The sequence below is a fragment of the Lynx rufus genome, unplaced genomic scaffold, assembly GCF_022079265.1.
Source record: "Lynx rufus isolate CCGP_SWC_20201006 ecotype Redwood Valley unplaced genomic scaffold, mLynRuf1.p SCAF_7, whole genome shotgun sequence".
Taxonomy (NCBI): domain Eukaryota; kingdom Metazoa; phylum Chordata; class Mammalia; order Carnivora; family Felidae; genus Lynx; species Lynx rufus.
Genome location: NW_025814889.1, coordinates 5683215 through 5708589, shown reverse-complemented (window position 1 = coordinate 5708589; position 25375 = coordinate 5683215). Strand labels below are relative to the sequence as shown.

The 25375-nt window shown below is 39.0% G+C and overlaps 1 pseudogene; it reads left to right on the top strand.

The window, feature by feature from the left end:
• The first annotated feature begins 6247 nt into the window (after positions 1-6247).
• On the top strand, positions 6248-22159 carry LOC124501248 (40S ribosomal protein S11-like; annotated as a pseudogene).
• The last annotated feature ends 3216 nt before the right edge of the window (positions 22160-25375 follow it).

Here is a 25375-nt window from a genome sequence, read left to right as displayed (position 1 = left end):
AACAACATGGATGAATCTGGAGGACGTCATTACTAAGTGAAATAAGCCAGAGAAAGATGAATACTATATGACCCCACTTACATATATAATCACACTCATAGAAGCAGTGAGTAGAATGAGGGCTGCCCGGGGGGCTGGGACAAGGAGGAAATGGGAAGATTCCTGTCAAGAGATACAAAGCTGCAGTTACACAAAATGAGTAAATTCCAGAGTTCTAATCTAGAGCAATGTGATTATAGCTAACAGTACTGTCTTGTATACTTGAAATCTGCCAAAAGAATAGATTGTAAGTGTTTTCATTACACACGCGCACACACACAAAAAGGTACGCATGTGAGGAAATGTATATGTTAATTACCTTATGGGAAAAATTTCACAATGTATACATATATCAAAACATCAAGTTGTACACTTTACATATTTAAGTCTTGTCAATTATGCACTTAAGTATAGCTGGGGAAAAATTAAAGAAATTTTAAAATTTTAATTTTAAAAAAGAACCTCGGGGCGCCTAGGTGGCCTGGTCGGTTAAGCGTCCGACTTCAGCTCAGGTCATGATCTCGTGGTCCGTGAGTTCAAACCCCACGTCGGGCTCTGTGCTGACAGCTCAGAGCCTGGAGCCTGCCTCGGATTCTATGTCCCCTCTCTCTCTGCCCCTCACCCGCTCACTCTCTGTCTCTGTCTCCGTCTCTCTCTCTCTCTCTCTCAAAAATAAACATTTAAAAAATAATAAAATAATTTTAAGAAGAACCTCCAACATAAACACAAGGAGGTAAATAATCTCTCTATATTAAGCTGGCCTTACACATGCTTTGCACGGCTGCTTATTTCGTGTGAGCTTCTATGTAATGAATGGGGGAGCGTGTGCGTATCCTCAGCCCTTTGCACCGGTAGGTGCCTGAGGCATCAGTGCTAGAAAAGTGGATTCAGTTTTTACAGAAGGAAGATGGTAAGAGAAAAAATGCATTGACCAGAAGATAGAGTGACAGAGTAGCTGAGCCAGAATCACAGTTCAAGCACTTGGCCCCCTGTCCCTTGGCCTTGCCGTCCCCGTGTCTGGGTGGAGGCCCTGTGGTTCTGGTGAACTGTTTGCAAAGAGCTCTCCGCGATTCCTTGGTGAGAAGGCCACCTGCATGCAGAGAACACAGAGATCTATCTCAGCCCCAGAAGAGGCCCCCACTTGCACTGTGGGGACAAGGAGATGAGCAAGTGCTCATTTCTTCCGTCAGACCAAAGCCGATGGGTCCCTTGGCTGCACCCAGGTGGGTCTTCCCGGGCTGACCAATCAGCCCGACAGGCCCTCCAACTAGTTCTCGGGATTTTAGTGCATTTGTGATGTTGATTTTTAGAATGAACTTGACACCAGCTTTATTTTTGGTCAATGCAATTTTCCTGGCCTTTTCAGAAGAACTGAGGTTCCTTCCAATGCAGGAAAGTGAGAAGACCTCTAATCTCACGCTCACAAACTCCTGGTCTTTGGGTCACAAGCCCACCATTTCTTTCAAAGTAAGCTCTCCTTTTTCCGGACATCGTCGCCTTATATCACTGTAAATCTTACACACATTCCCTCCAGATGTGTGTGGGAACTCTGAGAATAAATCTGTATCCACTTTGGTTTCTTTGTTCATTTCATGTCACAGCTTCTGTGACAAAAGCACATTGGAGACATTTATATATACTTATATAGTCTATTTATAGCAGCGGGTGACGGTCTGATTTTTGAAAATGGGATGAAAGCGTTCTGTTAATTTAATACAGATTCTGATTTCTGGAGATCAAACTTCTAGCCTTGATCACCGAGTTTCACTCTCTCCTTGGATCTTCTATCATCTTCCCAGAAAGGGGGCACGAAGGGAGATGGCTATGGCCTCCTAATACAGAGGTACCTCATTACATTTCAGAACTGGAGGGTACTTGGCTAGCCAACCCCCTCCATCTGCATTTAAGGAAACAAAAACTTCCAGCTGACAGGTGGCATCCATAAAGTCACGGTGGGAGGGTGACGGACGGTAGATGCCATTCCTAAAATTCTTTTGGGTCTTTATGACCCAATCCATTGCTTCCTCAACAATGGTGTGGAAGATAAAGATTACAAAGTTTCCACACCACAGCTTTCGCTTAGAGAAGGGAAGTTGGGTGAAGAAACAATATTGATTAAGCATCTGATGTATCAGGAAGAGAGTAGATCCACACAACCCCATGAGTCGCGTATTACGTACCCATTTCACTGCCCCATTTTACAACCAATTAGCCAAGGCAGAATTTGGACCCAGGTCTCTCTCATTTCGAATCTCCAACTTTTATTCTGACAACATGCTTTTCCTAATTCTCTCCATTTTCAAACTAAACTGTAGTCAGAACCAGCTGTTTTTTCCATGTGGGGGCCATTCCCTCCACGTTACACCACACCATTCCTTTTTTGAACCTACATCCCACCTTGTTGGCATGGAAAAGCCACCGTCACTGCCCTCAGGGGACTTATAGTCCAGGAAGCTCTCTCTCTCTCCAGCACCTTCCTTTATTTTTCATCACTGCCCAGTAACAAAAGCAGGGGTGGGCAGGTGAGTGTGTAGGGCTGCAGTGTTACTCTCGATCCTCCCTCCGAGCTTCTTGACCCATGATCTTGACAAGTCGGTCTATTTACAGAGGATGGGACTGTGAGAAAAAATCCGGACTGCCATGCCTTCCCTCCCTTCCAAGACCAAAGGATGAGACGAGAGCCCTCACAGGCTACTGGTACTTGGGCTGGAAAGGCTGCCTAGGCAAGGCTGCCCTGAGTGTAGGTTATTACCCGTGGAGTATGACCCTGAAATCCCTCCTTACGGTACAAAACACTCCTATCAAAAATAAGGTCCCATGGACTGGTGCCTGGTTACAGTTGCTAAGAACTTGGAAGGAACCAGCCTGTCTTCTTCTGTGACCAGAAACATCTGATAACCCATGATCACTGAAAGGGAGGAAGAAGGCATAAAAGAGGCAAAGGGGGGGGGGGAGACCTTTTTAGACATCACAATTTTGCAGATCTTTAAAAGTACTAGATCTTCCGGCTTTTATGAAGTATTTTCACCCATAGCAGTGTGTGGCAAGAAGAGACAGACATCCACCCTTTTCTTTCTCCTATGGAAACTGGAGGCAAAACAGAATACCACGGACTGGCCGTCCTTTTCCTTTGTGTACTTCTAGCTTGGAACGTGTGGAGAAAACCCTTACCAGCGCTAGGTTAACAACAGAGCCCTAGGACCAAAGGAGGGGGCAGGAAACGCTGTTTTAGCAAACTGGTACCTCCAAATACCCGACCTCAAAGTTAGACTTCCACAGGAGGCTTGTCATGAGGCTCCGGGCATCATAATGACATCCACGGGTTATGACAACTCCTGCCATAATCCCCATAGGCTTCCCTTCCAATGGGGCCATGGGGAATGACAGCAAATTATTACTTGTTGATTAATAAGTATAACATCCTACACCCCATCACCCTAAATGAGTGCTTGGCATCATTTCACTCATTCATTCATTCATTCACTCATTCATTCAGAAAACCTGGAGCACATTCTCAGTTTTGGAGCTCAGTCCCACAGCGTTCCCTGGGTGCTGAACATAGGCCAAACATGATGCTAGATATGAGGGAATGAATCACCAAGGATGATTCACAATTTATACCTTCGTGGAGTGTGCAACAAACACACCATTTACATCATAACAAATACAGAGTATGAAACACAGGGTGTGCTGCAGGTGCACATGGTGGGGAGTAAATGAAATAGTGGGTCAAGGGAGGCCTTCCTGGAGAAGAGACATGTGAATGATGCAAAAAGGGAAGAAAGTTCCAAAGACTCGAAGGTGAGGGAGAATGTGGTGGGTGTGGGGAACTGAAGAACGTCCAGAAAATCTGAAGTGAAAAGGAAGGAGGCATTAGGCAAGCCTGCCAACGTGTCACAGCCCAGGAGGCTGAACTTGATCCTACAGAAAACAGGAAGTATGCAGCAGGAAACCAACACGATCAGATTTCAAGTTGGGGAAGGTGGAGCTGGGAGAGGTCCTGAGAAGAAGGCAAAGGGTGCTCTCTGGGTGCCTGGTATTGTGCCTCACCAAATTCTCCAGTATAATTATTTTATTTCAGTATTATCTGTGGCTTAAAATTATGTAAATGAAGTTCACGATGGAAGTCAAGCTAATACTAAAAAACTTATTCAAAAAGCATTTGCCTACTCTAAAAAAAGAAAGATCTCTAAGACTGATAGGGAGCGCTTTCTAGGAGACAACAGTAGATGAGACAAAAAAGTGCAAGAAGATCCAATTGACCCTTTAACAACATCATGGTTGGGGCACCAACCACCTCCTCTGCAGCAGAAAACCCGCATACAACTTTTGATTCCCCGGAAATGTCACAACAGCCTACTGTTGACTGGAAGCCTTACCAATGACATTAACAGTTGATTAACACATACTTTGTATGTATTATATGCTGTATTCTTAAAGTAAGCTAGGGAAAAGAGAATGTTATTAAGAAAAACGTAAGGTAGAAAAAATACACTTACAGCATGTACTGTAAAAAATCTGCATATATGTGGAGCTGTGCAGTTCAAACCAGTGTTGTCCAAGGGTCAACTGTGTATCCTATGCAGTATTTTTTTAAATAAAGGGAAAAGCTTTACACGTTTGCTTATCGTTGCAGGAAGGACGACAGGAAGGATAAGCCAGGGTGACAGAAGATATTTGGGAGAGAGTGGCATTCTCTGAGAACACTTCTTGTATAGTTTTGACTTTGAAAAGTATGCTGATATTCTACATATTCAAAAACAAAATCAGAGTAGAGAAAAATAGGAAGGGGGATAAAGATCTCTGTCAGCCAACTAAAACAAAGCAATCCAGTTGTATTGCAAATGAACAACATAACCTTGGTAAGGAGAAGAAAAAAGAGGGGGGAAAGAAAGAAAACTAATCCCAGTAACTCATGAACACAGTCTTTAAACAAATATCCTGAGTCCAGGAAGAGTGGATGGAAGAATTGCAAACAAGTCCTGAACTCCTTTCCAAAATTTTGTTTTAACAATAGTAGTATCAGCAAAGCAATTGTGACAGTGCTTTAGATGTGATACAGGGTTGAACAAATGATTGAATGTGTTGATGTTGGAAGCCAAGGTTATCACTGTGGAAGAAGGGACATGCAGGAGAGATGAGAAAGAACCTGGGTGGTAATCTGGAATTGCAGGAATCAGTATGGGCTCACGATTTCTAACCTACGTACACGTTTGGGTATAAGCACATTTCTGTGCTGATATATCTACATATGTGCATATATATGTGTGTGTGCATATGTCTGTGTATACGCACATATACATGAGTATGTCTCTCACGTGCATATATTCCCAACTCTTTCTGCTGAAAAGGCCAAGGACGCTCCATTGGCAATGAGCACCTTGTCTTAGTCTCCAATACTATTCCTCATTAGAGGAACCAGAATCCCTTATAGAAATGGCTTATTCAAGGGCTGGTGTGACATGAGCCAAAACATCTTGTCATACCACAAAGTAATGAAATGCTCAAAAAAATGATGGCAGCATGTCAAAAGGCACCAGATGGAAGGGGCTACCAATGATCACATCAGGGACAGTTTGAGCATCAAAATAATTCAGTATAGTAATGAATTCTAAATCACTGAACACAAGGAACCTGTGAGTCCGTACCAATAATAAATAGGCAAATAAGTGAGAAAGAATGGAGTCTGCCTCCAGTAGAAAGCTGGGGGTGAATGGTAAATATGGAGATATTGGTAGAATTGGAAAGTCATTTGGAGTAGGCAGGAATCATCTATGGATGTTAAATCTAGGGGGAAATTGTAATGAGGAGCAGAATATTTACACTGCCTTAAAGTGTCTTTCCATGAAGACACTTCCTTAGCAAGGAAAGGAAAAAAAAAAAAAACAGTGATTAAGTGGTACAGAAACTAGGCAATACATCAACCAGGTAACCAAGGGTAACATCACCAACGAGGGACAGGAGGATATTGTGATTCTCCAAACCATCTACGCTAAGAAGGACACATCACCTATGTGGTATCCCAGCCGTGAATGCCTAACCTCAATATAATCCTGAGGAGAAAACATCACTTGAGTACAAGATGTGAAATGTTCTATTTAAAAAATAAAAAGAAGAGTTGAGAAAGAGAGGAGAATATTGTTCAAAAAAAAAATCAATGTCATAAAAGGTGAAGGAACTCTGGAAATGTTCACATTAAAGGAGGCTAATGACTCATGACATGCCTGCCTTCAGCCTGAATCCCACACTGCAGAGAAAATGCACCAATTCTGCGCCGGTTGGCAAATTGGAACGTGGAAGGTATGTTAGCTAAAATATTGTATCACTGTAAATTTTTAGAGCTTATCAGTGAACTAGAATTTCATAAGAGATTATCTTCATTCTTAGAAAAGATACACTGAGGTATTCACAGATAAAGAGCCATAATGTATGTCACTTACTTTCAAATGGCTTGGAAAAAATACTGTGAGAACAAATAATAAAGCAGAGGGGACAAAAAAGTTTAAAAAACAGGCGAATTCAGTAATGGGTGTTTGGGTATTCTTTGCACTATTTTTGTTTTTGCATTTTTTTATAAAGTTGAAATTATTTCCATACAAAAAAAATTTTTAATAAAAAGCATCCTGCCTATTATACAGAATCATAGATCATTAGTAATAGTTGCAATGAGTCCTTTTTATTTTGCCCCAAATGCTGCCTTGACATGGTGTAGCCATGGTGTGGTGGAAAGAACACCAGACTTGATGTCAGAAATCATGGTTTTGACTTTGGAAAGGCCATTTAAGGTCTTTATAACATGGTTTGTACATTTATAATGTGCAGAGAATGAGACACACTTCAGAAGCAAGGATTTTAAAATTAAAGATACTACATAAAATCTACAGTGTCATACAAACTTCAGGGAAGGTCAGCACAACCCCTCCACCTGAAGTTCAAGGTAGAAACCTTGGTCTCATCCTGAAATGTCACCCCCTCTCCCCCTATTTATCAGACCCCAAGTCTTATCTTGTCTGCCTCTCCCCTCTGTCCTCTTCCCCCCACCTCCATTGCTATAAACTTAGGTCCAGTTCTCATCTCCTCCTGGCTGCACCAGAGCAAGGGTGTCCTAAGGGTCTCCCAGCCACAGTAACAACCCCTCTGATGCATCCTCAGGGCAGCTCAAGATCATTCGAACAGGTTAGTGATTGTGTCATTCCTACTTCTACTTCTTAGGTTCCTTTAAAGCAATGATTCGGACCTTTTCTGAATGCAATTTGTCAAAGGGGCTCCCTAAATTCTCTCCATTGAGCCTAAATTAAGAACCCAGGTTTTATGGTTCCTCATTTTCCTTCACATCCGGGTCCTGCCTCCCTCTCCATCCTCATTTTCCTCCTTCCCTCCACCCACTTCCTAATCTCAGCCACTTACAGTCCATGGAACCCTCCTGTTGCTCACTTCTTGGCTTTAAACATCCAGTTGACCATGCCTGGAATAGTGTTGCCACTTCTTGGCTTGGCCAATTCCCAACCATCCTGCAATTTTTCATCCAAAATTGCCTTGTCTGGGAAACATTTCCTGACTCAATCTGGCCAAATTAAGGGCCTTCCTCTATGGTTCCACAGCACCCTTGCACACCTCTCCCCTGGCTTTTCTTATGCTGGACTTTCTGCCACCAGACTGAACTTCTGAGGATGGGACAACGAGCACACCTTCAGCCCTTGGAACCATACCTAGCACATCACAGGTACTCAATAATATGTGGTGAATGCACAAATGAAATATGAAGTAGAGGCAGCATTATTAAGACCTCATTCCTCTTCCTGTTCTCCCAAAAGGCCAACTGCCAATAATCAATGATGACATAAAGACAGGAAGAACAATATAACTAGAATGCTGATATGATCCAAAAAATTCCCTCTTAGCCATTTGGCTCAATATCTTTGCCCTTCAAGCATTTTTGCAGAGCATGGGGAAAATGTCATCAATACTGCAACTCCTAATCCTCTGCACATACTCTAACAAAGATGGTCCCTAAAAGAAACTACATTGTAAATTCAGAAGGATAAGTTGTTGTCTTAAGACCCACTGACCATATTAAAAAGGTCAACATAGGTCTACCCAAGTCGGAATCTCTGCCCTGAAATTCCAAGGCACTTAAAATGTCCGTAGACTGTAAATCCAAATACTTGTTTACTCATGGGAACAATTAGCTTTTGTGAAGGAAATCAGCACCCTGTTCATCCCTCATAAAGATGATCTTGATGGAAATAGTAAAATGGCCAAAGAGTAGGAAACAATAAGTAAACTTGAAAAAAAAAAGATAATCATTTGCCTAAATCTATAAAAAAATTAGAGGCAAAAAGCACACAAGGTTTAAATGTTTTCTTTTAATATAAGGGTAGACACTAGAGGATTAGAAATAGGCTGTTTTAGGGGCGCCTGGGTGGCGCAGTCGGTTAAGCGTCCGACTTCAGCCAGGTCACGATCTTGCGGTCTGTGAGTTCGAGCCCCGCGTCAGGCTCTGGGCTGATGGCTCAGAGCCTGGAGCCTGTTTCCGATTCTGTGTCTCCCTCTCTCTCTGCCCCTCCCCCGTTCATGCTCTGTTTCTCTCTGTCCCCAAAAAAATAAATAAAAAACGTTGAAAAAAAAATTAAAAAAAAATAAAAATAAAAATAAAAAAAAAAGAAATAGGCTGTTTTACTTACAAACAATTAGAAGGGAAAAATAGAACAAATAAAGTTTAAGGAAACAATTACAAGAAGGAATAGTAAAAGGGAGAAATAAATTCAAGCATGACAGTAATCATAATATATGCCAATGAGTTAGATCTTTATAATAAAAGATAGAGTCTCAGATTCGTAAGGCAAAAAAAGCCTGTCAAATGCTTTTTAAGAGGGGTAGACCCATAACAAATGACAAGAAAGTTTGGAGAAAAAAATAAGAAAAGACATACTAGTCAAATGTAAAAGGAAAGAAAGGTAAAGGAAGGAAGAAAAAAAAGGTGGAAACAAATGTAAGGGAAGAAGGAAAGAAACATCAGGTATAGTAATACTGATGCCAGATAAAACAGAATTGAAACAAATACATTCCAGATTGAAGAAAAACATGAAAATACATGTAAAAATAAAGATTTTAAGACTATAAAAAACAAAACTGATAGAAAAAGAAGAAAGATACATTCATTGTCAAAATGGAAAGCATTAAAATACCCATGTGTTAGTGATGAAGTTTTGGGGTAATGGGGGTTTGTGGGGTCCGGAGCTGACGGCCAAGAAAGAATTCTTGAAGACGTCTTTGGTGCAAAAAGGTGACTTTATCAAAGCATGGGGACAGGACCCAGGGGCAGGAAGAGCTGCACTGGGGTCCTGCCAGGTAACTCATTATATACCCTCGGGTTGGGAGGGGGTCAGGGATAGAGTAAGTCTCTAAGGAATTTTAGAAGCAAGGTTTCCAGGACCTTGAGGCGCTAGCGGTTGCTAAATAAACACCATTTACTACCATTTAATAAAACCTCAGTCCTGAGACCCTTTAGAAGTATATCAGGGCGGGGGGGGGGGGGGGGCGGGGGGGGCGGGGCATAAGCTTGGAAGATGATTGCCAGCACATATCTTGGGGCAGCTGAGATAGAGGAAGTTGACTTACAGGATCCTCGAGGTTGGGGTAATGTTAAGCTAAGGTTCTCTTTTGCCCCCAGCAAAGTGCCATCCTTGAGGCCGCTGAGCTCCTAGAGAGAGGTCACTCTGCAGGTTTCAAGGACTTCTCAATGGGCTGTAGGCAGTAGGGGAATTTAATTTTTCTTTTTTTTTTTAACCTTTATTTATTTTTGAGACAGAGAGAGACAGAGCATGAACGGAGGAGGGTCAGAGAGAGAGGGAGACACAGAATCCGAAGCAGGCTCCAGGCTCTGAGCCATCAGCACAGAGCCCAATGCGGGGCTCGAACTCACAGACCGCGAGATCACGACCTGAGCTGAAGTCGGACGCTTCACCAACTAAGCCACCCAGGCGCCCCTAATTTTTCATTTGCCTTAGTTTCCCACATCACCATGGCAAGCACTTAAACCCCTTGCCTTTGTTCTTGGGGAGCTGGGAGTGTCCGAGGAGCATCACACAGATCCCACCTGGGGGGGGGCGGGGGTGCTAGCTTATGCTTTGCCCCTCAGCCTGCCTCATGCTCCTTCATCATTAGTAAACAAGAATAAGTAAAGACAAAGAATATTTCACTAACAGAATTAAGAAGTTTGACCTAATAAATAAAAAGAGAACTTTAAAGTCCATAAACACTGATAATACACTCTTTCCAGGAAAAATGTACCCTGCCTCACAGAGTTGGTATGAGAATGAAATGAGTTAACATATGGAAAATACTTAGTGTGTGGCACACAGTAAATACTCAATAGGCATACGCCCTTGTTGTTCTAAAAACCCGCCACTGAAAGTGTCAACAAATTCTACAAGGAAAAAAGTGAAAAGGCTGTAGCCACTGACCACAATTAGAAAGCAGCAGTAGGAAGACAGCAATAATATTCTATCTACATGAGGAATTTAGAACAGACTTACAAAGACCTCTAGATTAAACAGAAAATCAAAATGAAATTTATAAATTATTTAGAAATGAATGACAATAAGAATATAGAGGTTAATACCTCTGGGATAGGCCATAAAAGTACTCAAAGAAAAATGTGTAACTTAAGTTTATATATTATAAAACAAAGAAGATAAATAAGGGAAACTCGTGGTTTTATTAAACAAACCAGCAAAAAAAAAAAGTCCTTATCTGCTAGAAATACAAGTATTCAACTGAAAAATATGACATCTGGGACTTGCTTTAAAATACTCCAGAAAGACAAGTTTAAATGTAGAGGAAAGAAGATGAAACACATTCAGAAAAAACTTGATGTCTGTTGAAACTAGGTGATTGATGCCCAGGGATTGTTTTTGTAGCATCTTCTCTGCTTCCGTGTATGTGAAACTTTCCATATTAAAAGTACTTTAGTTTCATGTGTAAAAAAAAAGTATTTAAAAATGAACTAACCAAAAACAAGTCACAGAAATAATAGCAAAGAAACCTTAAAAATTGGAAAAAAGAAAATTTTAATGATAAAAAACAAAAATTAAGAAAAATTATGTAGTATACTTCATCAGTAAATCCAAAATTTGATTTTTTAAGTAAACAACTATTTGACTACTTGTTAATAATTGAGATGTCATTTGTTATAATTACAAAAACAAAAGGCAATTATAGATGTTAAAAATTATAAAAATCTATCATGTGTAATTATATCTCAATAAATTTGGAAATCTGGATGAAATAGGTCATTTCCTAGAAAAAAAGCATAAATCATTAAAACTGACTTCAAGAAATGGGTTTCTTAAAAAATCTAATAATCCTGACCAGGTTGGATTTATTTATGTAAGAATGGTTCAATACATAAAACTCAATTAATTTATTATACCATATTAACAGAATGAAGGGGGAAAAACACATGATCATCTCAACAATATAGGACAATCATCTGACAAAATTCAACACCCTTTTATCATAAAAAATACTCAACAAACTACATATAGAAGAAAACTATCTCAAGATATAAAAGCCATATATGAAAAGCCCAAAGCTAATATCATATTCAATAGGAAAAGACTGAAAGCTTCTCCTCTAAGATCAGGAACAAGACAAGGATGCCTGCTTTCACCACTTCTATTCAACATAGAACTAGAAATCCTAGCCAGAGCAATCAGGCAAGAAAAGAAATAAAAGGCATCAAAATTGGAAAAGAAGAAGTAAAATTATCTCTGTTTGCAGATAACGTGATCTTATATGTAGAACTCCCCCACCGAACACACACACAAACTATTATAACTACTAAATACAAATACAGCAAAATTACAGTATACAAAACCAATACACACAAAATCCACTGCATTTCTATATACTAACAATGAACAATTCAAAAAGGAAATTAAAAAAACAATTCTACTTACAGTAGCATCAAGGAGAATAAAATACTTAGGCATAAATTTAACTAATGAGATGAAAGGTATGTGCACTGAAAACTACCAGATACTGCTGAAAGAAATTAAAGACATAAATGAATTAAACATCTCATGTTTAGGGGCACCTGGGCATCTGACTCTTGATCCCAGGGTTGTGAGTTCAAGCTCCACATTGGGTACAGATCCTACTTTTTAAAAATCTCATGTTTATAAGTTGGAAGGCTTAATATTGTTCAGATGTTAACATTCCCAAAATTACCTACAGATTTACTGCAACCCCTATTAGAATCCCAAGAACAATTTTTGCAGAAGTAGAAAAAAAAAATTATCCAACAACACTAATATGGAATATCAAGGGACCCTGAATAGTTAAAAAAAAAATCTTAAATAAAAACAAAGTTAAAGAACTTAGATATATCATGGTTGCAAAACTTATTTAAAAGCTACAGTAACCAGGGGCGCCTGGATGGCTCAGTTGGTTAAGCATCCAACTCTTGATTTTGGCTCAGGTTATGGTCTCATGGTTGTGAGATCAAGCCCCACATCAGGCTCCACACTTGGAGCCTGCTTAAAATTCTCTCTCTCCCTGTCCCTCTGCCCCTCCCCTGCTCTCTCTCTCGAAAACAAAACAAAACAAAAAACAAAACAAAACAAGATAAGACAAAATGCTACAGTAATCAGAAGAGTGTGGTACTAGCCTAAACAGACATATAAGCCAATGGAATCGAATAAAGAGCCCTGAAATAAGCCCTCACATCTATGGTTTAATGTTTTGTTTTGTTTTGTTTTGTTTTGTTTTGTTCAAAAAAGGGGCTAACAATCTTTAATGGAGAAAGGACAGTCAATTCAACAAATGGTCTTGGAAACCTGGATATCCACATGCAAAAGAATAAAATTAGACCCTTATGTTACACTATATACAAAAATTTCAATGGATCAAAGACTTAAATATAAGACCTAAAACAATAAAATTCTTAGAAGAAAACACAGGGAGAAATCTGCATCACATTAAGTCTGACAGTGATACCTTGGATATGAAACCAAAGGAACAGGTAACAGAAGTAAAAATAGATATTGGATTAAAGTGAGATTAAAAACTTCTGTGCATCAAAGGACACAATCAACAGAGTGAAAAGGCAACCTACATAATAGGAGAAAATATCTGTAAATCATACATCCCATAAGGAATTAATATCCAGAATAATAAAGAACTCCTAACTCAATAGCAAAAACAAAAACCAAGTAACTTGACTTAAAATGGGCAAAGGACTTGAATAGACATTTCACCAAATAATATACAGAAATGGCTGGCAAGTATATGAAAAGATGACCAGCATAATTAATCATTAGTGAAATGCAAATCAAAACTATAATGAAGAGGAAGGCTCAAGATGGAAGAAAGAAAAGAGGATTAAAAGAAATGAGGGTGGTTTAATGGGCCTCTGAGACATCAAGCATCCTCATATCCTTATTATAGCACCCCAGAGGAAAAAAGAGAAAGAGGCAGGAAAGTTCTTTAAGACTAATAGTGAAAACTTTCCTAACCTGGAGAAGGAAACAGAAATCCGGGTCCAGGAAGCAACAGTTCACAACAAGATGAATCCAAAGAGATACACACCAAGATCCATCAGAAATAAAATGTCAAAAATTAAAGAGAAAGAGAAAATTATAAAAACAGCAAGGGAAAAGCAATTAATTATGCATAGTGAAACCCCCCATGAGACTCTCATCTAATTTTTCAATAAAAAATTAACAGACCAGAATGGAGTGGTAAGATATATTCATAGTACTGGCAGGGGAAAAAACCTACAACCAGAAACACTCTATCCAGCAAGGTTATCATTCAGAATTGAAGGGTAGGTAAATATATCCCAAACAAGCAAAAGCTAAAGGAGTTTATTATCACTAAACAGGCAAACAGGCTTTACAAGAAATAATAAGGGACTTCCTCAAGCAGAAAAGGTCATAACTAGAAGTAAAAAAAAAAAAACATAGGAAAGAAAAAAATTTCATAAGTAAAGGCAAACATAAAAATAGGGCAGTGGATCAATCAACCACTTATAAAATAAGAGAATTAAAAGATAAGAGCGGTAAAAATCAACTAAATCTACAATAGTGACTTAATGAGTAAAACTAAGGAAAAAGATATAAAATATGGCATCAAAAATATGAACATAAGCAGGGGGGTAAAATGTAGTGCTTTCAGAATGCATTTGAACTTAAATGACCACCAAATAATTTTTTCCATGTTTTATTTAAATTCCAGTTAGTTAACATAGTGTAACATTAGTTTCAAGAGTAAAACCCAGTGATTCATCACTTACATACAACACCCACTGCTCATCGCAACAAGTGCCCTTCATATTTCCCATCACCCATTTAACACATCCCCCTGCCCACCTCCCCTGGGTTTGTTCTCTACAGTTCAGAGTCTGTTTTATGGTTTGCCTCTCTTTCCCCCCATCTGTGTGCATCCATTTTGTTTCTTAAATATGAGTAAAATCCTATGGTATCTTTCCTTCTCTGATCAACTTATTTCACTTAGCATAATACACTCTAGCTCCCTCCGCATCATTGCAAATGGCAAGATTTCATTTTTTTGATGGCTGACTAATATTTCATTGTATATATACACCACATCTTTTGCATCTGTTCATCAGTCAATGGACATTTGGGCTCTTTCCATAGTTTGGCTATTGTTTATAATGCTGCTATAGTCATCAGGATGCATGTATCCCATAGAATTGATATTTTTGTATCCTCTAAGTAAATACCTAGTAGTGCAACTGCTGAATCTTAGGGTATTTTTTAACTTTTATTCTCTTTTTAACTTGTGGGGAACCTCCATACTCTTTTCCAGAGTGGCTGCACCCCGTTTGCTTTCCCACCCACAGTGAAATGACCACCAACCTAAAACAGACTGCCATACATATCAGTTGTGATATATGAACCTCACGGTAACCACAAACCAAAAACCTTTGATAGATACCTTTAAAAAAAAAGAGAGAGAAACATGATATGAAAGAAAGTCATCAATCACAAGAAAGCAAAAGAACAAAGAAGACCTACAAATGCACCCCAAAAACAATCAGCAAAGTGGCAATAAATACCAACCTACCAGTAATTATTTAAAATGTAAACGGAATAAAGCTCCAACCAAAAGACATAAGGTGGCCAAATGAATTTAAAAAACTCATCTGTATGCTGCCTGTAAGAGACTAGATCTAAAGACACACACAGCCTAAAAGTGAAGGGACGGAACAAGATAACCCATTTAGGTGGAAATAAAAAGAAAGCAAGAGGGACAATACTCACATCAGGGCGAACCTGAGTGGCTCAGTCAGTTAAGCGAACGACTTCGGCTCAGGTCATGATCTCATGGTCCATGGGTTTGAGTCCCATGTCGGGCTCTGTCCTGACGGCTCGGAGCCTGGAGCCTGCTTCGGATTCTGTGTCTCCCTCTCTCTCTCTCTTTGCCCCTCCCTCGCTCTCTCTCACCTCTCTCTCTCTCTCAAAAATAAACAAACATTAAAAAATTTTAAAAAATAACAATACTTACATCATTGTGTACGGTGTAAGAAAGTGGTCCAGTTTCATTCTTTTGCATGTAACTCTCCAGTTTTCCCAACACCATTTGTTGAAGAGATTGTCTTTTTCCATTGCATATTGTTCCTTGCTTTGTCAAAGATGAGTTGACCATATATCTGTGGGTCCATTTGTGGGTTTTCTATTCTGTTCCATTGATCTATGTGTCTGTTTTTGTGCCAGTACCATACTGTCTTGATGCCTACAGCTTCGTAATATAGCTTGCAGTCCAGAATCATGATGCCTCCAGCTTTGCTTTGCTTTTTCAGGATTGCTTTAGCTATTCAGGGTCTTTTATGGTTCCATGCAAATTTTAGGATTATTTGTTCTAGCTCTGTGAAAAATTCTGGTGGTACTTTGGTAGAGATTACATTAAATTTGTATGTTGCTTTGGGTAGTATAGACATTTTAACAATGTTCTTCCAATCCATGAGCATGGAATGTTTTTTAATATCTGTGTGTCCTCTCATATTTCTTTCATGAGCGTTCTATAGCTTTCAGAGTACAGATCTTTTACCTGTTTAGTTATGTTTATTCCTAGCTAGCTTATTGTTTGGGTGCAATTGCAAATGGGACTGATTCCTTGATATCTTTTTCTGCTTTTTCATTATTGGTGTATAGAAATGCAACAGATTTCTGTATGTTGATTTTACATCCTGTGACTTTGCTAAATTCATATATTAGTTCTAGCAATTTTTTGATGGAGTCTTTCAGGTTTTCTACATAGAGTATCGTGTCATCTGCAAATAGTGAAAGTTTGACTTCTTCCTGGCCAATCCGGATGCTTTTTATTTCTTTTTGTTGTCTGATTGCTGGGGCTAAGACTTCCACTACTATCTCAAATAGCAATGGTGAAAGTCGACATCCCTGTCTTGTTCCTGAACACAAAGGAAAAATTCATATTCCATGATCAAGTGGGATTTGTTGGAGGATACAAAGTTTGTTCAATACTCATAAATTGATCAATGTAATATACCACATTAAAATATAGCAAGATGAAAATCATATCATATCATTAGATGAAGAAATGGCATTTAACAAAATTCAATATCCATTCATGATAAAAATTCTCAACAAAGTTGGTGTAGAGGGAACATACCTCAACATGATGAAGGCAATATATAACAAGCCCACAGATAATATCATACTCAGTGGTGAAAAATTGAAAGCTTTCCCTCTAAGATAAGGAATGAGACAAGGGTGTCCACTATCCCCACTTTTACTGAGACTAGAATTGGAATACCTAGCCATAGCAATTACACAAGAAAGAGAAATAAAATGCATCAAACTTGGAAAGGAAGAAGTAAAACTGCCACTTGTTGCAGAAGACATAATACTCTATAAAGAAAACCCTAAAGACTCCATCCAAAACTATTAGAACAAATAAATAAAGTTTCAGGACACAAAATCAATACACAAAAATCCTTTACACTAATAATAAACCTGAGAAAAATAAATTTAAAAACAATTTCATTTACAATGTCATCAAAAAGAATAAAATGTCTAGGAAAAATTGAACCAAAGACATGAAAGAACTGTACTCAGAAAACTACAAGACACTGATGAAAAGAACTGAAGATAACACAAGTAAATGGCAAAATATACCAGGCTTATGGATTGGAAGAATTAATACTGTTAAAATCTCCATACTGAAAGAAATCTTTAGAGTCAATGAGATCCCTATGAAAACACCTAACAGCATTTTTTATAAAACTAAGACAAAAATCACAAAATTTGTATGAAACCATAAAATTCCCTAAATTTCCAAAGCAATCTTGAGAGAGGACAGAGCTGGAATTATCATGCTCCAGGATTTCTGACTACACTACAAAGTGACAGTAACCCAAGAGTATGGTACTGGCACAAAAACACACAGATTAATGTAATAGAATAGAGAGCCCAGAAATAAACCCATATTTATATGGCAAATTAATCTATGAAGAACTGGCAAAAATATAGAATGAGGAAAAGACTATCTTTTCAATAAATGATATTGGGGGAACTGGACAGCTACATGTAAAAGAATGAAATGAGATGACTATCTTACACTATATACAAATATAAACTCAAAATGGATTAAAATTTAAAATATGACCTGAAACCATAAAACTCCTAAGAGAAAACATAGCCAGTAAACTCTTGGACATCACTCATAGTGATATTGTTTTTTCCTATTTGGTAGAGACAAGGACAACGAAAGCAAAAACAAACAAATGATATTACACCAAACTAAAAAAGCTTCTGACCAGAAAATGAAACCATCAACAAAATGAAAAGGCAACCTATTCAATGGGAGAAGATATTCACAAATGATACACCTGATAAGGAAATAACATATAAAATATATGTAAAAAACCCTAAAACTCAACATAAAAAATAATCTGATTAAAAAATCAACAGAGGAGGGGCACCTGGGTGGCTCAGTCAGTTAAGCATCCGACTTCGGCTCAGGTCATGATCTCACAGTCCGTGAGTTCAAGCCCCGCATTGGCCTCCGTGCTGACAGCTCAGAGCCTGGAGCCTGTTTTGGATTCTGTGTCTCCCTCTCTCTCTGACCCTCCCCCGTTCATGCTCTGTCTCTGTCTCAAAAATAAATAAAAGTTAAAAATTTTTTTAAAAAAATCAAGAGAGGAGGGGTGCCTGGGTGGCTCAGTTGGTTAAGCATCTGACTTTGGCTTAGGTCATGATCTCGCGGTTCGTGAGTTCGAGCCCCGTGTCGGGCTCTGTGTTGACAGCTCAGAGCCTGGAGTCTGCTTCGGATTCTGTGTCTCCCTCTCTCTCTGCCCCTCCCCTGCTCATGCTCTGTCTTTCTCTGTCTCAAAAATAAAATAAAACATTAAAAAAAAATCAACAGAGGATCAGGGGTGCTTGGGTGCCTCAGTCAGTTAAACGTCTGACTCTTGATTTCAACTCAGGTCATGATCTCACAGTTCATGGCTTTAAGCCCCACGTCGAACTCTGCACTGACAGCGTGGAGCCTGCTTGAGATTTTCTCTCTCTCCCTCTCTCTCTCTGTTCCTCCTGAGCTTGTGCTCTCTCTCTCTCTCTCTCTCAAAATAAATAAATAAATAAGAGGGAAGCACATAGCAATATAGGCCTAAGTCAAGAAGTAAGAAAAATCTCAAACAACTAACATCACACCTAAAGGAGCCAGAAAAAGAGTAACAGACAATGCCTCAGGGAAGCCAAATGAAGTAAATAATAAAGATTAGAACAAAAATATATGATATAGAAACTAAAAACCAATAGAAAAGACCAATGAAACCAGCAGCTGGTTCTTTGAAAAAATTAATAAAATTGATAAACCTATAGCCAGACTTATGAAAAAGAAAAAAGAAAGGACCCAAATGACTAAGATAACAAATGAGAGAGGAGAAATAACCACCAACACCACAGAAACACAGTTTTAAGAGAATATTATGAAAAAATATATGCCAACCAGTTGGACAACCTGGAAGAAATGGATGAATTCTTAACAACATATAAAATACCATAACAGAAACAGGAAGAAATAGTAAACTTGAACAGACCAATAACCAGCAAATAAACTGAATCAATAATCGAAAGCTCCCAACAAAAAAAAGTCCAGGGCCAGATGGCTTCACAGGTGAATTCTACAAAACATTTGAAGAAAAGTTAATACCTATGCTTCTCAAACAATTCCAAAAATTAGAAAAGCAAGGAAACTATTTGAATTCAATGTGTGTGGCCAGAATTACCCTGAAACCAAAATCAGACAAAGACACCATTCAAAAAGAGAACTACAGGCCAATATCTGTGATGAACATTAATGCAAAAAATGCTCAGTAAAATACTAGCAAACAAAATCCAGTAATATGCTAAAAGAATCATTCACCACAATCAAGTGGGATTTATTCCTGGGTTGCAAGGATGGTTCAATATTTGCAAATTAATCAACATGATACACCACATTAATAAAAGAAAGGAGAGGAACCATATGATCCTTTCAATAGATGCAGAAAAAGCATTTGACAAAGTACAATATACATTCATGATAAAAACTATCAATGAAGTAGGTTTAGAGGGAACATACCTCCACATAATAAAGGCCATATTTGAAAAACTCACAGCTAACATCATCCTAAGTGGGGAAACACTGAGAGCTTTTCCTCTATGGTCAGGAACAGATAGGGATGTCCACTCTCACCACTCTTACTTAACATAGTACTAGAAGTCCTAGCCATAGTAATCAGACAGCAAAAAGAAAGCAAAGGCATCCAAATTGGTAAGGAAGAAGTAAAACATTCACTATTTGCAGGTGACATGATACTATGTGTAAAAAATCTGAAAGATTCCACCAAAAAACTGCTAGAACTGATACACGAATTTGGTAAAGTCACAGGGCACAAAACCAATGTACAGAAATCTGTTGCATTTCTATTTACCAACATGAAGCAGCAGAAAGAGAAATTAAGGAATCAATCTCACTTACATTTGCAGCAAAAACAGTAAGATACCTAGGGATAAACCTAATCAAAGAGGTGAAAGACCTGTGTTCCGAAAACCATAAAACACTAATGTAAGAAAGTGAAGATGACCCAAAGAAATGGAAAGACATCCCATGTCCATGGATTGGAACAGCAAATACTGTTAAAATGTCTATACTACCCAAAGCAATGCACATTTAATGCAATCCCTATCAAAATACCAAAGGCATTTTTCACAGAGCTAGAACAAACAATCCTAAAATTTGCATGGAACCACAAAAGACCCCAAATTGACAAAGCAATCTTGAAAAAGAAAAGCAAAGCTGGAGGCATCAGAATTCTGGGCTTCAAGTTATGTTACAAAGCTGTAGTGATCAAAATAGTATGGTACTGGCATAAAAACAGACACACAGATCAATGCAACAGAATAGAGTACCCAGAAATAAACCCACAACTATATGGTCAATTAATCTTTGACACAGCAGGAAAGAATATCCAGTAGGAAAAAGACAGTCTCTTCAACAAATGATGTTGGCAAAACTGGAAAGCAATATGCAAAAGAATGAAACTGGACCATTTTCTTACACCATACACAAAAACAAATTCAAAAGGTTGAAAGACCTAAATGTGAGACCTGAAAACAAAAAAATCTCAGAGGAGGGGTGCCTGGGTGGCTCAGTCAGTTAAGTATCTGACTCTTGATCTCACCTCAGATCTTGATCTAAGGGCCATGAGTTCAAGCCCCACATTGGGCTTGGTGCTGCGAGCAAAGCTTACTTTAAAAAAAAAAAGTAAAAACAAAAATAAAAAATCCTAGAGGAGAACACAGGCATTGCTTTCCTGTGGACATTGGGCAGTGCAACTTCTTTCTAGATATGTCTCCAGAGCGAGAGAAACAAAAGCAAAATAAACTATTGGGACTTAATCAAAATAAAAAGCTTCTGCACATCAAAGGAAACATCAGCAAAACACAACACAACCTACAGAATGAGAGAAGATATTTGCAAATGACACATCAGATAAAGGATTAGTATCCAAAATATGTAAAGAGTTTATAAAACTCAACACCCCAAAAATGGATAATCCAACTGAAAATGGCAGAAGATAGGAACAGACATTTTTCCAAAGAAGACCTACAGACGGCCAACAGACACATGACAAGATGACTCATCATCATCTGGGAAATACAAATCAAAAGTACAAAGAGATATCACCTCACACCTATCAGAACTGCAAAACTCAACAACACAGGAAACAACAGGTGTTGGTAAGGACATGGAGTAAGGGGAACCCTCTTGCACTCTTGGTGGAAATGCAAATTGTACAGCCACTCTGGAAAACAATATGGAGATTCTTCCAAAAGTTAAAAATTGAACTACCATACAATCCAGCAATCACACTACTAGGTATTTATCCAAAAAGTACTAATTCAAAGGTATACCTGCACCCTGATGTTTACAGCAGCATTATCTACAATCTACATAGCGCAATTACAGACACAGCCCAAGTATCCATTGATAATGGATAAAGAAGACGTGGTATATATATATATATATATATATATACCATGTCTTCTTTATATATATATATAAACTATGAAATATTACTCAGCTATAAGAAAGAATAAAATCTTGTCCTTTCTTCAGGTGGCTGGGAAGATGGCAGACTTTTAGACTCACCATGCCCATCTAAAACAGACAACCAACTTTCAAAGTCAAGAGAGGGTCCTGCTTAGAGAAACTGGCAAAAAGAAGCTGCTATGATACTGCAGAAACATTGCTCTAGGCTTCAAGAAGCCCAAGGAGCCCACTGACAAGAAATGCCCCTTCACTGGTGATGTGTCCATCCAAGGGCAGATTCTGCCTGGTGTGGTGTCCAAGATGAAGACACAGAGAACCACTGTCATCTGCTGAGACTACTTCCACCGCATCCAAAAGTACAACTGCTTTGAGAAATGCCACAAGAACATGTCCGTGCACCTGTCTGCTTTGGGGATGTCCAGACTGGCAACACTGTCACAGTGGGTGTTGGCTCTTGAAAAAGGCTGTGCACTGCAACAGGCTCAAAGTCACAAAGGTCACTGGCACCAAGAGGCAATTCCAGAAGTTCTGAGACTAGTCATCTGCCCACACCCCAGAAGAAAACAAAGTTATTTTCCCAGTCAAACAAAAAATGGAACCTTGCTATTTGCAATGACATGGACAGAGCTAGAGAGTATTATGCTAAGCAAAGTAAGTCAGTCAGAGAAAACCAAACACCATAGTTCACTCACATGTGGAATTTAAGAAACAAAAGAGCAAAGAGGGAAAGAGAGAGAGAGAGAGGTAAGGCAAGAAACAGGCTCATAACTACAGAGAACACACTGCTGGTTACCCGAGGGGAGGGTGGGGAGACGGGGGGACTAGGTGATGGGGGATGAAGCAGGCGCTTGTGACGAGCACTGGGTGATGTACGCAAGTGTTGAATCCCTATATTGTACACCTGCAACCAACATTACGCTGTATGCTAACTGCTGGAATTAAAATAAAAACTTAAAAAAAAACTGATGTGTTGAAGTACAGTAAAACCTCGGGTTGTGAGCATAAATCGTTCCAGAGACATGCTTGTAATCCAAAGCACTTGTGTATCAAAGCGAATTTCTCCATAAGAAATCACGGGAACTTTAAAAGATTCATTCCACAACCCAAAAATATCCATATAAAAAGGATTAAAATTCTGTGATATAATACAAAACAATAAAGAAAATACAAAATATAAAGAAAAATGAATAAATGGACCTACACTTACCTTTAAAACCCTTTGTGGCTAGTGTGAGGGTGGCAAGAGAGAGGAGGGCTGTTGTGTAGGACGACTTTCACTAACAGGATCACTGCTATCTATTGGCTCAATGGACTCTTTTTCTTTTCCTGCAAGTTTTCTTTTTTTTTTTTTTCAACGTTTTTATTTTATTTTTGGGACAGAGAGAGACAGAGCATGAACGGGGGAGGGGCAGAGAGAGAGGGAGACACAGAATCAGAAGCAAGCTCCAGGCTCTGAGCCATCAGCCCAGAGCCTGACGCGGGGCTCGAACTCACGGACCGCGAGATCGTGACCTGGCTGAAGTCGGACGCTTAACCGACTGCGCCACCCAGGCGCCCCATCCTGCAAGTTTAACAAGGAACCTATCCAGTGGCACTTGCTTTCACCTTCTTTTGACGATTTCACAGAAACGGACATTGCGTTGTCATTAAACAGATTCATTGCTTGCACTGTTACAGCCTTATTCAGGTGGTGCTTTTCTACAAAACTTTGCACTGTTTCCCACATTTTACACATCTCCCTAATCTCATTTGAAGTGAGGGATTCCTCCACTTTTTTCTCCTCCTCCTCCTCTGCAGACGAGATGCAGGTGTAAACTTCTTATAAAATTTTGCAATTTCGGTGCATACCTCGTTTATACTTCTCACTGATTTCCTTCTTAACTTCCACAGTCATCATCTCCTTCTTACCGCCGTTCTTTCCACCGCTTTCCACAGGAGGGCCATCGTACACGCTTGCAGGGATGTTGACTGCAGTACATATACTGTGACTGTGTCATACACTGTATTTAATGTAACTTGGTAATAAGGCAGCAGAGGAAAGGGTCTATATCTGCAGGCAGCCTGACCTAGAATGAGGCAAAGCATTCCTAAACTCATTCTTGGGTGGAAAAGCAAAGGACCATCCATAGGTGCTTTGAAGTGACAAAAAATACACTATTGCCAGTTGTAGGCACCTTCCAGCGTTCTGAAATATCACTGATTCCTGCCAAACACTGCGGCCTATGATCGAGCATCTGAGCATGGGAGACCATCATCACCTACAATCCCGCAACGAGAGAGAGAGAGAGAGAGAGAGAAGAACCATTGGCTCAGTTGTGATCATGTGGCATTCAGCATCACAAACTACTCATATTGCATGACGTCACTCATTTATCAAGTTAAAATTTATTAGGAACATTCGCTGATCTTGCAGAACATTTGCAGAACAAGTTACAATCCAAGGTTTACTGTCTATGGGACTCGCCGTATGCTTAACTGATTGGAGCTACACTGTTTATGAAGCTTCCTTCAAGTAATATCTTCTTTCATTAAGACACAAGTGTTTGTAAACATAAGTTTACAAACTTATAAAAATAAGGGAATAAATATAAGGGAATAGCCATATGCTTAACTAATTGAAACTACCCTGCACTTAAGCATTTCCACAAGTAGCATCTTCTATCATTAACGTAGAAGTATTTTTGAAAGTATTTGTAGAAGCATATTAGAATAGCCGTGTGCTTAACTCATGGAAACAATACTGTGTATAAACCTTCTCTGAAGTAACATCTTCTTTCATTAAAAGAAATATGTATGTAACCTTTTTTTTGTAGACGCATGTACAAAGTGTCTTAAGCTTACCTCCTAAAACTACACTGCGCACAAATAAACCTTTCAAGTAACATTGTCATTAAAATGTAAGCATTGGTAAACTTAAGTGTAGAATGATTTTAAAAAGTTCAAAATGAAATAATCATATGAACCAGCAATCCCAGTTCTAGGTATATATCCAAAAAAATCACAAACAAGGTCTCTAAGAGATGTTTGTATACCCATGTTTGTAGCAGCATTTTTCACAATAGCCAAGTTCCACTGATAGATGAATAAACAAAATATATTATAAACATACAATGGAATATTATTCAGCCTTAAAAAGGAAGGACAATCTAATACATGCTACAACATAGATGAACCTAGAGGATTATGCTCTAAGTGACACAAGCTGATTACAAAAAAGACAAATACAGTATGATTAACAAACATGAGTTACTTACAAGAATCGAATTCATACAGACAGAAAGTGGAAGAGTGGTGGCCATGGCCTGAGCATAGGGAAGAATAGGAAGTTCTTATTCAATGAGTATAGAGTTTCAAAGCTGCAAGATGAAAAGAGTTCCAGAGATGGATAGTGGTGATAGTTTCACAAGAATGTGACTATCACTGAACTGTGTACTTTAAAAAGGTTAAGGGGGCGCCTGGGTGGCGCAGTCGGTTAAGCGTCCGACTTCAGCCAGGTCACGATCTCACGGTCCGTGAGTTCGAGCCCCGCGTCGGGCTCTGGGCTGATGGCTTGGAGCCTGGAGCCTGTTTCCGATTCTGTGTCTCCCTCTCTCTCTGCCCCTCCCCCGTTCATGCTCTGTCTCTCTCTGTCCCAAAAATAAATAAACGTTGAAAAAAAATTTAAAAAAAAAAGGTTAAGATGGTAGGGGTGCCTGGGTGGCTCAATCAGTTAAGAGTCCAACTCTTAATTTCAGCTCAGGTCATGATC